Raw genomic sequence first — 14,099 nt, 5'->3', positions numbered from 1 at the left:
ATTCTTAAGTAATAAACATAATACTTAAAAAGGAAAAAGATAAAAATAAATGCATGCAAAAAAAAATATTGTCAAATAATAAAAAATAACGTATGTATCGAAAATAAAATAAAAAAATGTGTGGTGTGTTAGATAGAAATAGAAATTTGCTCATTTTAAAATACCATTATATGAGAAAACCTGGGTAGCACGGCTGAGCAGTGGTTAGCGCATGTGCGGCACAGTTCTGAGGTCGTGGGTTCAAATCCAGCTACTGGCCATACTGTGCGGAGTTTGTATGTTCTCCCCATGCTTGCGTGGGTTTCCTCCAGGCACTCCGGTTTCCTCCCACATTCCAAAGACGTGCATTTCAGGTGAATTGGCCGGTCCAAATTGTCCCTAGGTGTGACTGAGCGAGTGAGTTGTCTGTCCCCGTGTGCCCTGCGATTGGCTGGCAACCAGTTCAGGGTGTCCCCTGCCCACTGCCCGGAGATGGCTGGGATGGGCTCCAGCCCCCCCGCGACCCTAATAAGGATAAGCAGTACAGCTAATGAGATGAGATGAGATGAGATGAGATGAGAAAACCTAATACAAAAAAATTAGCAGCATAGAAAGCACAGCATGTCCCTGAATTAAATGAGATTGTGCTTGCTGTAACTTTTTATTTCACCGCTTGAATCAATGGCGCTTCGATCCGTGGGCAAACTAAGACATTAAGGCTGATCGACGGGTTTGCATAAATTGAAGAATATCTGCTGATCTGTTCCAGACCTTCATATTTTGTTGTCACATCAATTTCTTAAAGAAACGGCTGCAGTCGAGAGTGAAAAATACACATTTTAATAATTTTAAAACTTGATTTAACATTAACCTTGCATCATATTAGAAGATACTGTATTTTTATGTACTATAATGCGTACGGGATTACAAGGCCCACCCCTCAAAATAGTAATTTTTCATACATTTTTAAAATATATTCCCTCATTCCACTTCTTGGGTCGCTGTCCAAAACTTGGCCCAGAAGGGTGTAACTAGAATAGAATAGAATAGAATAGAATAGAATAGAATAGAATAGAATAGAATATACCTTTATTGTCATTGTAACAAAATGGGTTAACATATTGTGACAACGAAATTGGGCATGACACTCCAGTTTCACACATTCACAGTGAGGTAAAAAACCCAAGCAGATAAAGGAACAGAGAAGATAAGGTTATAAAACAAGGAGGATAAGGTTATAGTTATAATTTACACAAAATTTACCCAAGAAATGTCGGCATATCGGATGTTACATACAGTTTGGTATCATAGGGTTTGTGCAATATGCATTTGGTGCAAAAATAGTCATCATAGTGCAAAAATGATTTTCCGCCGATTTTCTGGGCTGTTTTGATGACCTTCTGGAGCGTTTTCCTGTCTGCTGCTGTGCACCCAACATACCACACCGTAATGCAGTACGTCAGAATGCTCTCCACTGTGGCTTTGTAAAAGGACACCTGCAGCTGCTGTTTTAGCTGCTTTTTCCTGAGCACTCTCAGGAAATGTAGTCGCTGCCGGGACTTCCCTACCACTGCTCTGGTGTTTGCAAACCAGGAGAGGTCGTCGGAGATGTGCACACCCAGAAATTTGAAGGAGTGGACTCTCTCTACACAGTCTCCTTTTATGATGAGTGGTGCTGGATTCCTGCCAATCCTTCTGAAGTCCAGTATCAGTTCTTTTGTTTTTGTGGTGTTTAGTATGAGGTGGTTTTCCGAACACCACGTTGACAGTGACTCCACCTCATCCCTGTACACCGCCTCGTTCCCTCCAGAGATGAGGCCGATCAAGGTGGTATCGTCGGCGAACTTAATGATTGTGTTTGTGGGGTGGGTCGGTGAGCAGTCGGAGGTGTAGAGGGTAAAAACCAGGGGGCTCAGTGCACAACCTTGGGGGAAGCCAGTGTTCAGTGTTAGGGTGGGAGAGACGTGGTTATCGAGTTTCACGGACTGTGGGCGGTTCGAGAGGAAGTCCACTATCCAGTGACTTTCTCTTAAGAAACCTTCTACTGTTTCTTTAGGATTGGTCAGACTTCCAGATCTTGCTTCCCCCTACAAGGGTTTGGTGAACCTTTACGGGTTTTTGGTGAACCGAGCACGTATGACCTCTGTCTCCTTTCTCAGTCTCCGAGAACTCTCTGCCCTTCTTAGCCTGCACATTTGCCCCCGGAGTCTATTGGTCAGGTCTTTTATGCCCTCCTTCTCTCTGGGAATGACCTCTTTGTTCAGCAAATTGGGAGCCTTGATTTCCCTTCTCAACTGCTTGATCTCTCTTTCCCGTCTGTTAGTAAGTTTTGCAGGTGCTGTATTGCTGCCCCTTTTCTCCTCTGTACCAAAACGCTCCGTTGCCATGGTTTAGACACTAGCTCTTGATTTTCCTTTCCGATGATCTTGCCAAAGTGACCTCTAGCACTCTATCATGGTCCTGGTCAAGTTGGGTCCAAGCAATGTTGTTGTTTGCTGGGGGGTTACTCTCTCTTTCTCTGGGGTTGGGCGACTGGGGTAGTGGGAGAGGGGACCCTAAGACCGAGGGGTGCCGCAGATTCAGAGAGGTCTCCTGCAATGTTCCCTCTAATTTTGCACGAGTCTGAGCGTTCACACAAAGTCGGTGAGCAACGCTTGAAACAACAGTGAGCAACGGCAATCCCAAGTGTGGCAACTAAATCATTATCAAACTTGTACAAAACTTGACATCTAGTTACATTTTGCTGAGTTTCCGGCCAATGCAAAAACATTTTTCTCTTTTAAATGAATTAACTAATGTATAATTGCAAGGGTTGTACGGCCTACAAACGTCATTTGTTTTTACTACAATTCTTTCACAAGATTTTCATTTGTTTTTTTTTTCCTGGTATCTTTTGTCGCATAATACTCACATTTTGGGGGGCTTATTTAGTCGGTTGCACGATACAGAACTGTATTTCATCAATTTTTTTTAGTGGAAGTACAATGTTGGCAACAAGATTGACTTGGTTTAATTGGAAATTATTTGAACGCAACACAAACTTTTTCTTCTTTTTCCTGTTTTTTTTATAATTTTTTTTAACTTCTTTAAAACATCTCATTGTGTTTATTTTTTCCTAGCTGTTACTTTTTCTTTTTTTTCTTTATTTACTTTTTTTCCCTTTTTTTCTTTCTTTTTTTTTCTTTTCTTTTTTTTCTTTGTTTCTTTTTTCTCAGCTTCTCACTACTTTTTCATTTTGGTATTATTTTCTTTTTTGTTCTATTCCCCCCCTTCCTTTAAGTCACATATGTCAGAGTCAAGGCCCGCGGGCCACATTAGGCCCGCGAGAGGGTTTTACCTGGCCCGCGTGACGATATCAATATATTATGAGATCCGGCCCGCAGGCCGCTGCAAGCCGGCAGCCCGCAGTACGCATGAATACTACATTTCCCACAATGCAACGGGGACGCGCCGAGCGGGAGCAAAGCGGGAGGCGGTTTGATTTATTCAGCAGTCGATCAGCAGCAGTCATTAGCATAACAGCAAAAATTAGCCCACAGATACCCATCAACAATGGCTAAACGGAAGGTGGACACTGAAAACCGGGGCTTTCAAACAAGGTGGGAGTTGGAGTACATGTTCACGGAGGTAGCTGGAAAACCTGTGTGTCTGCTATGTGGAGAAAGTGTGGCGGTGATGAAAGAGTATAATATTAGACGGCATCATGAAACAAAACACACGCCTCAAACAAGTAATGTAGAGTTGTAGTAATACAGTACTGTATATAAATGTATGTAAATACAGTAATAATACAGTAATGTTTCCTGTGCAATTACACATTTGAAGTTTTTACTCCGTTCAAGTTTAAAAGTTAAATTTGCACATAAAGAAGGTCTTGTTTTTTGTTGTTCCCCTCGGGAATTTTAAAGCTTTATTGTCTATGTTGACTATGTTGTTTTTGTTTGCCGACTCTGTCCTGGGAGTGTTTCTTGTTTTTCGGCTTTTCATGGAAAATAGATCTTGATGTGGACAACAGTCTTTTGATAAAATTGTCTCCTATTTAGCAGAAAAAATGACTTTTGATTGTTATTATTTGTTAATCAGTAATTCCTTTTTTTCACACTAACCCAGAGAAAGCACAGAAAGGAAAGTCAATGTACATTTGAGCAGGACAGATGAGGTCCAGTGTGTTGATTGCTATTGGTTTTAAGTAACAAGAGATTTTTGCACTTTATTTTATTGTATTTCGAGGCAATATTTCTTTTTAATAATTTCAGATGATTGAATGATAGAAAATAGTTATGAGTTGTTGTTATGAGATATGTTATGAGTTTTTTATATAAAGGACATTTGTATTTTGTGCCTGCTGAAATTTGAAATGACTGACAGAGTCATAAGAAAATATTGCTTTATTTATGCAATCATATTGTAATATATTTGTTGTGTTTTCAGTAGGTTAAATCTTGGTTTCAGTAAAGATTGGACAGTCCGGCCCTCGGCTTGTAGCCAAATGTTTTATTTGGCACTCCGTCCATTTGACTTTGACACCCCTGCTTTAAGTCATTTTCTGCACAATTTTAGATAATATTTTGTCGTGTAGGGATTAAAGAAGCAAAAACAACCTGAGAAGCCGTTTGGGACCCAAAAAAGCCGGTTCTCTTTAGTGAGCCGAGCCGAAGAAGCCGGTTCTCGAAAAACTCTACTGACTTTACTCAACTTCGTTCGACCTCGACCTTGACTTCAAAATACTGTATTTAGAACACAACGTCAGGGGAACCCGTGTATTTTTAACTTCATGTACCGTAACTTTGACTTAATTTGCTTCTTAATTAGCAATTTCCAGCCCTGATTTTTGTGAGCTGGCTAGATTTTTTTGTCCGGGGAAAAGCTCTGGAAAGTGCGCAATTGCGCACACACGCAGCTTAGAGGGAACATTGGTCTCTTGTACTGTGTGGGGTTCTTCCTGACTGGAATCCTCCTGTGTCTCACTGAGTGTCTCCAACCATCTGCTGCATCTATTTATCCCTTTTCCCACAGATGGTTCTGAATTGATGAATCTTACGGCCCCTTGCATTTTTGCAGATTTTCCCGCAGTGGCACTTTGTTTCAAACAAGTCCAAGTTTTTGTGGTTCAGGTAATCCGTCTCGTCGTCTTTGTTCTTGCCGTGGCCGCCTCTCGAGTCTCTCGTCTGCTGTTTTTGTAACGTAATGCCTGTCGTTTCCCCCGGTACAGTCGGTGAAAGTGAATTTCCCTAAGGGAGCCAACGAATTAAATCTAATTTAGTTGCGCCATCTCGTTCCAAAAATATGGTAATTGTATTGTAAATTATTTTGTTGGCAGCTTTAGAAAGATGTTTCTGTCTTGGGCTAGCTTCCGATTGTTTGACTGCCAAGCTGCGCAAAAAATATGCCAGGAAGAAGTCGTTTCCATGGGTGGTGAGATCGCTAATGGGGGCAAATCTGCTCATCAGCGAGGATCAAAGGAACGACCTTTCAATTAGGGGAAGGTCTCCCTAATAACCTGGCCTCTGTTCACGCTCATCCCGGAGTCATTTGCAAGGCTTTCCTTCGGGACGCTCAGGGATTTTGTGTTTATTACGAAGGATTGCCAACAAGCTGAGTGAATGACATTGGAGTTTCGTGTTTGGATTTGTGAACGCGCCTTTAGATGCTTTCCAAACTGATAGCAGGAGGGATTGAAAGTGACCTTGTGCTCAGAAAACTTTAGCAAATTGGATACGTCAAGTGAGAATATTTCAACTACTTTGATCTGTTTACCGATCTGAAACATATTCGGAGAAAAACGTGAGTTGAACCCATGCTAGCTGAAGAATGGTACCTCATAAGAGTCAGAGGTGGACAAACTGGAGTGGACAAAGTGAGCAACTCACCAAGCTCCAATTTGGAAAATCTAATTGATTTAACCTTCGATTATGCATTACTATGTGAATTGCGTGTTATTTCGACGAATAAAAGTCAATAAAATACCGTAAATTCCGGACTATAAGCCGCTACTTTTTTCCCAAACGTTCAACCCTGCAGCTTATTCAGTGATGCGGCCAATTTATGTACCGTATTTTCCGCACTATAGGGCGCACCGGGTTATAGGGCGCACCCCCAAAAAATAGTTTTTGGTCCTATATCTTCCATAGATAAGGTGCACCGGATTATAAGGCGCTACAATGGGAACGTCGACAAAACAGTCAGATAGTTCAGTCAAACTCATTACCCCCTTAACATTCCCAAAGCTTGCAAAGAAGCAAATACGTGTCGTAGACACGTGCGGATGCGGTGTCCGTACGATGACACTCAAATGCATCGTTCCAAATATCATTCGGAAGGTTAAAGTCTTGGGATTCAAGAAATGCCAACAATTCCTTAGTTTCTATTTTCTTTTTCGCTCGCAACTTTACTGTGCATATGACAATAAACACTTGGAATTGAGTTTAATTCACTCAACTCATCACAGCAACATCAAGATCGTTCTAAAACAAGATACCGGGAAAATACAAAGCCGCATAGCTCACCTAAGTTCTCACGTTCAATAATGATACCCAACCATGGTCTTCTTACAACCGTGAGTGAAGTAAATCCAGGAGAGTAAAACATTTACAAATACAGACTAATGAAACATGTTTCTTTATGGCGTACTTTAGCAAGCTTGTTATTCAGAGTCATCTTTTTCGGCCAATTGCAGGGTTTGTTTTGGCCCTCTAGCCTATCCGAGGCTCCGAATAACTTCAGCCAATAGCGATCGATTTAACTGATGATTGACACATTTTTTTCGGCCAATTACAGGGTTTGTTTTGGCCCTCTAGCCTATCCGAGGCTCCGAATAACTTCAGCCAATAGCGATCGATTCAAATGATGATTGACACATTGGTTAGCCAATGAAACGCCGGCATACACCGCGGACTACTCCACGTTCAGGGGAAAATCGAGTCGGCGGCTGCTGCGTAAGTTGCGAGACCTTGCGACTTAATATTGAGCCATATATAAGGCGCACTGTATTATAAGGCGCATGGTCATCTTTTGAAAAAAATGAAGACTTTTAGGTGCGCCTTATAGTGCGGAAAATACTAATTTTTCTAACGGCCGCCAGCGGCGCTCGAGTACAAAAGGTAAGCTTTAGACCGATGGAATATATGCGCCGAAGAAGACTGCAACTTCTTGGCTTGTGCACAAATTAAATTAGCGTAAACATACCCTCATCATGCAAAATGCAAAAAGAAAGGCGAATCAAAAAATCCACCATCATCAACGGTTTTCGAAAAGCCGGTCTGCTGCGTGACGGAGAGGAGGGCACAGAATCAGGAGTGGATTAGAGTTCAAGCGACAGTGACAGCGCGAGTCCGGCTGCAGGAGCGTGGGACGACGTCTATATGACAAAGTTTCTTTCCGACACTGAGGAAGAAGACTTTGATGGCTTCAGTTCTAAGGAGGAAGATGAGGACGGTTTACCGTGATTTTTACAAGTACGGTATGTTTTTTCAACAGACCCGTTTACTGTGTTGCGAGCGTGTTGCTACAATAAACTGCCCTGTCATAGGCACCGTTTGGGATGAAAGTTATATTATCATTATTAAAGCTTTTAAAACTCTCCCGGTGTACCGTCTTTCTTCGTAAATATGGGTAACCATGTATAGTATGTATTTGCAACTGTATATTTTTGTAATGTATTCATTTTAGAGACTTATTCTGATATGTTTTGCACGGGCGAATCAAAAAGAAGGGGCGAAACAAACGGGGGCTGATGGGAAGTGGAGTAAAGGTGAGGCGTGTTTGTGGACGCGACGGACAATAGTGGATATATATTTTTCCCACCCTTACCTTTGGAAATATACACTTTTTTCCTTGGATTACTTTCAACGGGACCCGGACTCTGCAGGTCTGCATCAAACCTTAAGTACCGGTATCATTTTCCGTTCATTTTGCCGGCTGTGATTTTTGGACTGTGTACTTTAATGAAGGACATTCAGTTTCAATCGCGGGACTTAAAGTCAGGTTTGGGTTAATTTTGTGTTTGTGTTAAATTTTTTAATGTGGGCGTATGCGGCTTATATACAGGTGCAGCTTGTGTAAGTACAAAATCGGTTTTCCTCTTGAAATGTGGTGGGTGCGGCTTATAATCAGGTGCGCTCTATAGTCCGGAATTTACGGTAGTTGTCTTTGGAAGACATTTTTACCATTTGGATATGAACAGAACCCATAATCAGGGCCTTGACTTGTCTAAGAGCAGACTTACCATTTTTCAGGGGATTCAATTTTTTTGTTATCTTTTTGATGAACTGGAAAATAGGTCAGTGCCATGCGCATAATATGCATACAATACACTTCCTACTTTTTGGACTACTGAGTACAGAAAATGGCAAAAACAATTTTCAAATAAATAATTATAAATAAATGCATACAGAAAATAAAAAACAAAAATCATTAAATAAATATATGAACACATATTATTACATACATAAATAAAATAATAAATGCAGGGAATGCAACGAAAGTAAACATGGATCGTTCAAATACAAAATACAAATAAAGTCATTTAAATTGAAATGAAACTAATACATAAATCAATCAAATGAAATCTATAAAACATAATTCAGAAAGGAAATAAAACAAATCAGTATATTTAAAATGTATGTCAATAAATAAATGCTTTTATAAATCAATCAAATGATCATCATTAATGATTCCATACATACATATATGAATACAAACAAAAATAGAATGAAAATAAAAACAGATGATTGAATAATTTCATATATATAAAAATTTAAAAGAAATAAATGAATATATTAATGGATATATATTTATATGAATTAATTCATTAATTAAATGAAGATAAATAAAATAAATTCAAGCAAATAAATAAAAAAGTAAATAAACAAAACAAGATTCATACAAGATATTAAACAAATATGAATAGATAAATAAATCTATTCATAAATCAATCAACTCGTACATAACTACATGAATAAAATATAATAATGAACGGATCATTAAAAACATAATCATAAACATGTAAATTCATATAAGGAAAAAAAGAATGACAAATAAATAAACAAACAATCAAAAACAGATGAATAGAACTTAATTCAAACATCAAATCCAAATGAATAAATAAATATGTTAAATTGGAAAAAAATATTTATGGAACCTAATTGAAAAATGAAATAAAAATAATGGTAATGAAAAAACTGCTTAGTATATTTACATACATAAACACGCTACGAACTATAAAAATGTATAAAGTTTAATTTCAAAATAAAGTAGAAAATAACTATGTAAGTACGATTATATTTTATGCTCTAAATCAAAAGCTGTTATGTACACTGTTATGTACAAATGAAGTAGCTGCCTTAAGCGCAGTCCCCTATGACTTGGATCTGAAACAAGAAACCAAACAGCCTTGACTGCCTTCTGATTGCCCCCAACTTTAGTTGATATTTGTTATTCATATTTGACATCGTTTTCTTTGTAATTACTTCTGCTTTGTCCCAAACAGTGAGGCAAAGGAGAGCAAAAGCAGAACTGCTGTTTGGAATTACAGTGGAACCTCGGTTTTCAAATGCCTCTCAGTTCGAACGAAAAATTCGGAGTTCGAACGCCGGTAATGCGTGAGTGCGTACGCTAGAGTGTGATGCTGAGCGGCGTACGGGTGTAGATCGTGTAGCTCGCCCCCACCCCTGGTGACCAACTGTTATCGCGTGCGCACTTGCCTCTTTTTGCTTTCGCTTTAAATATCGGTGAACGGAGTGTTTTAGCCCCTAACTATGCCTCCGAAGGAGGTCGGTGCAAGCAGGACAGGTGAAAAAAGTTGTTCGTACAACTATTGCCTTTAAGAAAGACATAATAGCTAAATATGAAAGAGGTGTGCGAGTTTCCGATCTTGTTGGGAATACAGCATGCGCCTTCTGCTGACCACCACAAAGGTAAGAAATCCTATTCATAATTATTTTCTTTATCTTTTTATTTTTTATTTTTACACGTTCGTGTTAGCGTAATCTTTCGTACGGAAGATTACAATAACGCGAACGTACGATTAGCCTGGGTTAGCTTTATGAATACGTTGAACATTCAGGTAAACATTCAGGGTGTTGGAACGGAGCCCAAAATTCAGGGTGTTGGAACGGAGCCCTCTTTTCAATGAAGCGCTAGCCACTTGTGCTAAATGACTTGTAAACGACCTGATTTTTTTATTTTTACACGTTCATGTTAGCGTAATCTTTCGTACGGAAGATTATGATAACGCGGACGTACGATTAGCCTGGGTTAGCTTCATGTTTACGTTAAACATTCATGGTAAACATTCAGGGTGTTGGAACGGATTAAAACGATTTCCATTATTTTTAATGGTAAAAATGATTTCGGTGATTGATCAAATCGGTTCTCGAACAGGGTTCTCGAACGGATTATGGTCGAGAACCGAGGTTCCACTGTACTTGATATGCTAATTGCCCAATCCGAAGACTTTAACTCATTCACCGTCAACAGGCGTTAATAACAGTGAATAATTTAATGCCAAACACATCTCTGACTCTCATCGGCAGTAAATGAGTTAAAATATTTGGACTGGACCCAATAGGGACACAAGACCATAAGGCCACAGACCTTAACCAGACACTTGACTGATCAAGAATCTTCTCTTGACTTCGTCCGGGAAAAGAATCCTCTTTTATAGTCAGAAGTTGGCCAAGCGACCTTAGAGTGACTCGAGTGTATAAAGTTTTATATTACCCACCATCTTCAGAGGCACACACTTTACGGAACCGCGACGTTTTATTCACTCCGGCATCAAATCTAACCCTTACGTTCTACTCGTTAATTACAGCAGAGATATATGCTTCAAAAATACGAGGAGAAGAACTTTCTTCTTTCCCGGTGATGCGACCATGAGCCACCTGTTTGTCATTTCCATTTCTTATCTCTTCTTCAAGCTTTTATTAAACCTTGAAAACACTATTAAAATTCACTCATTTTCAAGGATTTCAAGCATCCGTACAAACCCTGACCAGACCATAAGGCAGTTGACCATAACCAGACACCAGAATTGTCAATAAGCTTCTCTTGACATTGTTTTGAAAAAACATATTTTTGTAGTGGTCTTGTTGGGCCAGGCTTAAAATGTCAATTATTATGTTTGGGTTCGGGCCGGGCTTTTCACTCGCTGACTTATCCACCTCTCATTGTTGTTTTTTTCTTTTTCTTTGTTAATAATCTGAACGCTTGTCAGTGCGTGCACTCGTCAAATCACCCTTCCTCCTGCGAGTACTCAGAAATAAAATGTAAACATTCGGCTTTAACGTTCCTGTACAATTCATTTAGAATCTCTATCCAAGATGTACCCGAAGTAAGTGTAATGCTGTTCTTGAAACATTTGAAAAATATGGTTTTGGTCTCTTTTGAAAGGTAGCACTGCAAGGGCCTACTAGCATTCAGTAATCAGGGTTTGAACATGCAGAAATATAAAGTTTTTATTTTCGCCTGAATTTTTTTAGCAATTAAATGCCTTCAGATGAGCGTAGCTTGGGCATCTTAGCTAGAAAACAGGCGAGACAATTGCTTGAAGCCTTACCTGGTATCTTGTCAAATTTGATAATAATCTGAAAAACTAAACATTGCATTTTACACATTTTTGTAAGGCTATGCTAGGCGTTTCTATACGTGGCCATTTGGAGACGACTACTTTACCACACTATAAAATTTGCAAATTTGTATTTTACTTTGGCCAATATTTTAGACATTGTGAATGAATAGTAAATGGTTGACTTCTCTTTCCAGTCAAATCAATGATTGTGGACACTTGCGCGTAATAATTGTGTGCAAACATTATTCAGGGATTGCCATCTTCACATAATTTTCGGCCCTGTTTTAAATAAACCCCCTGGAAAATGTCATAAAATTATGTTGGAAATTCGATTGGCTCACCATCGTGTCAGTCATCATTCGATTGGGTTACTACTGGCCAAAGATATTCGGACCTGTTGTAGCCAATATCCGTTTTTATCAAACAGGCTCGAATAGGCTAACCTGGCCTGCGGTACTTAAAAAAAGCCTGCGATTGGCCGAGAAAGGTGTCAATCAAAACGGGAGAGCTAACTACCTTATTGAGAATCATTTTAGGAGTCTGTTTTTTTATTTCGGGTCGGCAGTGGTTCAGGAGGTAGAGCGCTCGTCTTAGGATCAAGAGATCGCTGTTCGAATCCCGGCTCCTCCATGTTACATGTCAAAGTGTCCTTGGGTAAGACACTGAACCCCTAATACCCCCAATAAGCAGGTTAGCGCCTTACATGGTTGCATGGCCCCTATTGGGAAATGTGAAACACACTGTAAAGCACTTTGGGAAGTCATTGACTTGAAAAGCGCTATATTATCAATAAGTAACATCCAAAATTCCAGCGTCAGAAAGTTATGGGGTTAATTAGTCGGGCTAGGCTAGGCCGGGCTGGATTTTCTAAACCCGATCTTACGTCTTTATTCTTTTTGATAGTCAGAAGTGAGCCAATCGACCTTTGAAAGACTCAGGTGTATAAAGTTTTATATTACCCACCATCTTGGGAAGCACACACTTTAAGGAACTGCAAGGTTTTATTCACTCCGGCATCAAATCTTAGCGGGACCCTTGCAATCTACTCGTTAATCATAGCAGAGCAACGTTCTTCGAAAACACGACTGAAAGAACATTCTTCTTTCCCGGTGATGTGACCATGACCGACCTCCGTCTCACTACTGTTTCTCATCGCCGCTTCCTTGATTAAGCTTTCAAGTGGACAGCTTTCTGTCTTATTACTCTTCTAGTTTCTTTATGGACTCTCACCTGTCTCAAATTTTGTCTCGCCGAGAGACAACGTCCTCCCTACTTTCCCAATTTTGTCCATTTTAATCCCGGCTCATAAGTCTTCCAATCTCTGTTGCGACACTTACCCTTGCATTATCCTCCCGTGGCTCTCCACTTCATCACTGCCGATCATCTAACCCAGTCCTCAATCAATCTTTTCTGCTCCTTCTGTGCATTTTTTTCTTGTTATTGTGCCACAAAAACCCTCTTAAGTCCTCTATTACATTAATTTGACTCCATTTGTCTGATTGTCTTTTGCTCCTTGCTTTAAGGGACATTGGGAATTACAGAGCACATACCAGCAATGTTCCCTGTAATTTTCCACGGGTCTGAGCGTTTACACAAAGTCGGTGAGCAACGCTTGAAACAACAGTGAGCAGCCATAATCCCAAGTGTGGCAAGATAATTATCAAACATGTCAAAAACTTGACATCAGGTTACATTTTGCTGAGTTTCCTGCAATGCAAAATTATTTTTCTCTTTTGAATGAATTGACTCGTGCTATTACAAAGGTTGTACGGCCTACAAACGTCATTTGTTCTTACAATTCTTTCACAAGATATCCATTTCTTTTTACTTCCTGATATATTTTGTCGCATAATATTAACATTTTTGGGGCCTTATTTAGTCGGTTGTAAGATACAGAACTGTACTTAATCACGTTTTTTAGTGGAAGTACAATGTTAGCAACAAGATTCACTTGATATAATTGGAAATTATTTGAATGCAACACAAACTTTTTCTTCTTTTTTCCGTGGTTTTTTTCTACTTTTTTTAAATTACTTTAAAAAAATCTCCTTGTGTTTATTTTTTCCAAGCTCTTACTTTTTTCTTTTTGTTCTCTATTTACTTTTTTCCTACATTTCTTTTTTTTCTTTTTTTGTTCTATTCCCCCCTTCCTTTAAGTCATTTTGTGCATAATTTTACATAATATTTGGTCATGTTGGGATTAAAGAAGCAAAAACAACCCAAAGAGCTGTTTAGGACCCAAAAGAGACGGTTCATTTTAGTGAGCCGAGCCGAAGAAGCCGGTTCCCTGACAAACTCTACTAACTTTACTCAACTTCTTTCTCCTTCGACTCGACTTCAAAATACCGCATTTAGGACACAACGTCAGGGGAACACGTGTATTTTTACCTTCATGCACTGTAACTTTGACTTGAGTCGCTTCTTAATTAGTAATTTGAGCCCTCATTTTTTTTGCGCTGGCTAGATTTTCTTGTGCTCTGAGAGTGTGCGAGCATTGCGCAATTGCGCACGCGCGCAGCTTAGAGGGAACACTGCATACCAGTAAAATAAA

At 39.5% G+C, this 14,099-nt stretch overlaps 1 protein-coding gene across 1 annotated transcript in view; it reads right to left on the bottom strand.

Annotated features, from left to right (window-relative positions):
• Window positions 1-14,099, bottom strand: part of grin3ba (glutamate receptor, ionotropic, N-methyl-D-aspartate 3Ba) — a 258,657-nt gene that overhangs the window by 46,251 nt on the left and 198,307 nt on the right. The gene's annotated exons all lie outside the window — the stretch shown is intronic.

Source organism: Urocampus carinirostris, chromosome 15 (assembly GCF_059441175.1).
Source record: "Urocampus carinirostris isolate Australia breed hairy pipefish chromosome 15, RoL_Ucar_1.0, whole genome shotgun sequence".
NCBI lineage: Eukaryota > Metazoa > Chordata > Actinopteri > Syngnathiformes > Syngnathidae > Urocampus > Urocampus carinirostris.
The sequence above is the reverse complement of the archived record's forward strand: the minus strand, read 5'-3'. Positions and strand labels throughout refer to the sequence as shown.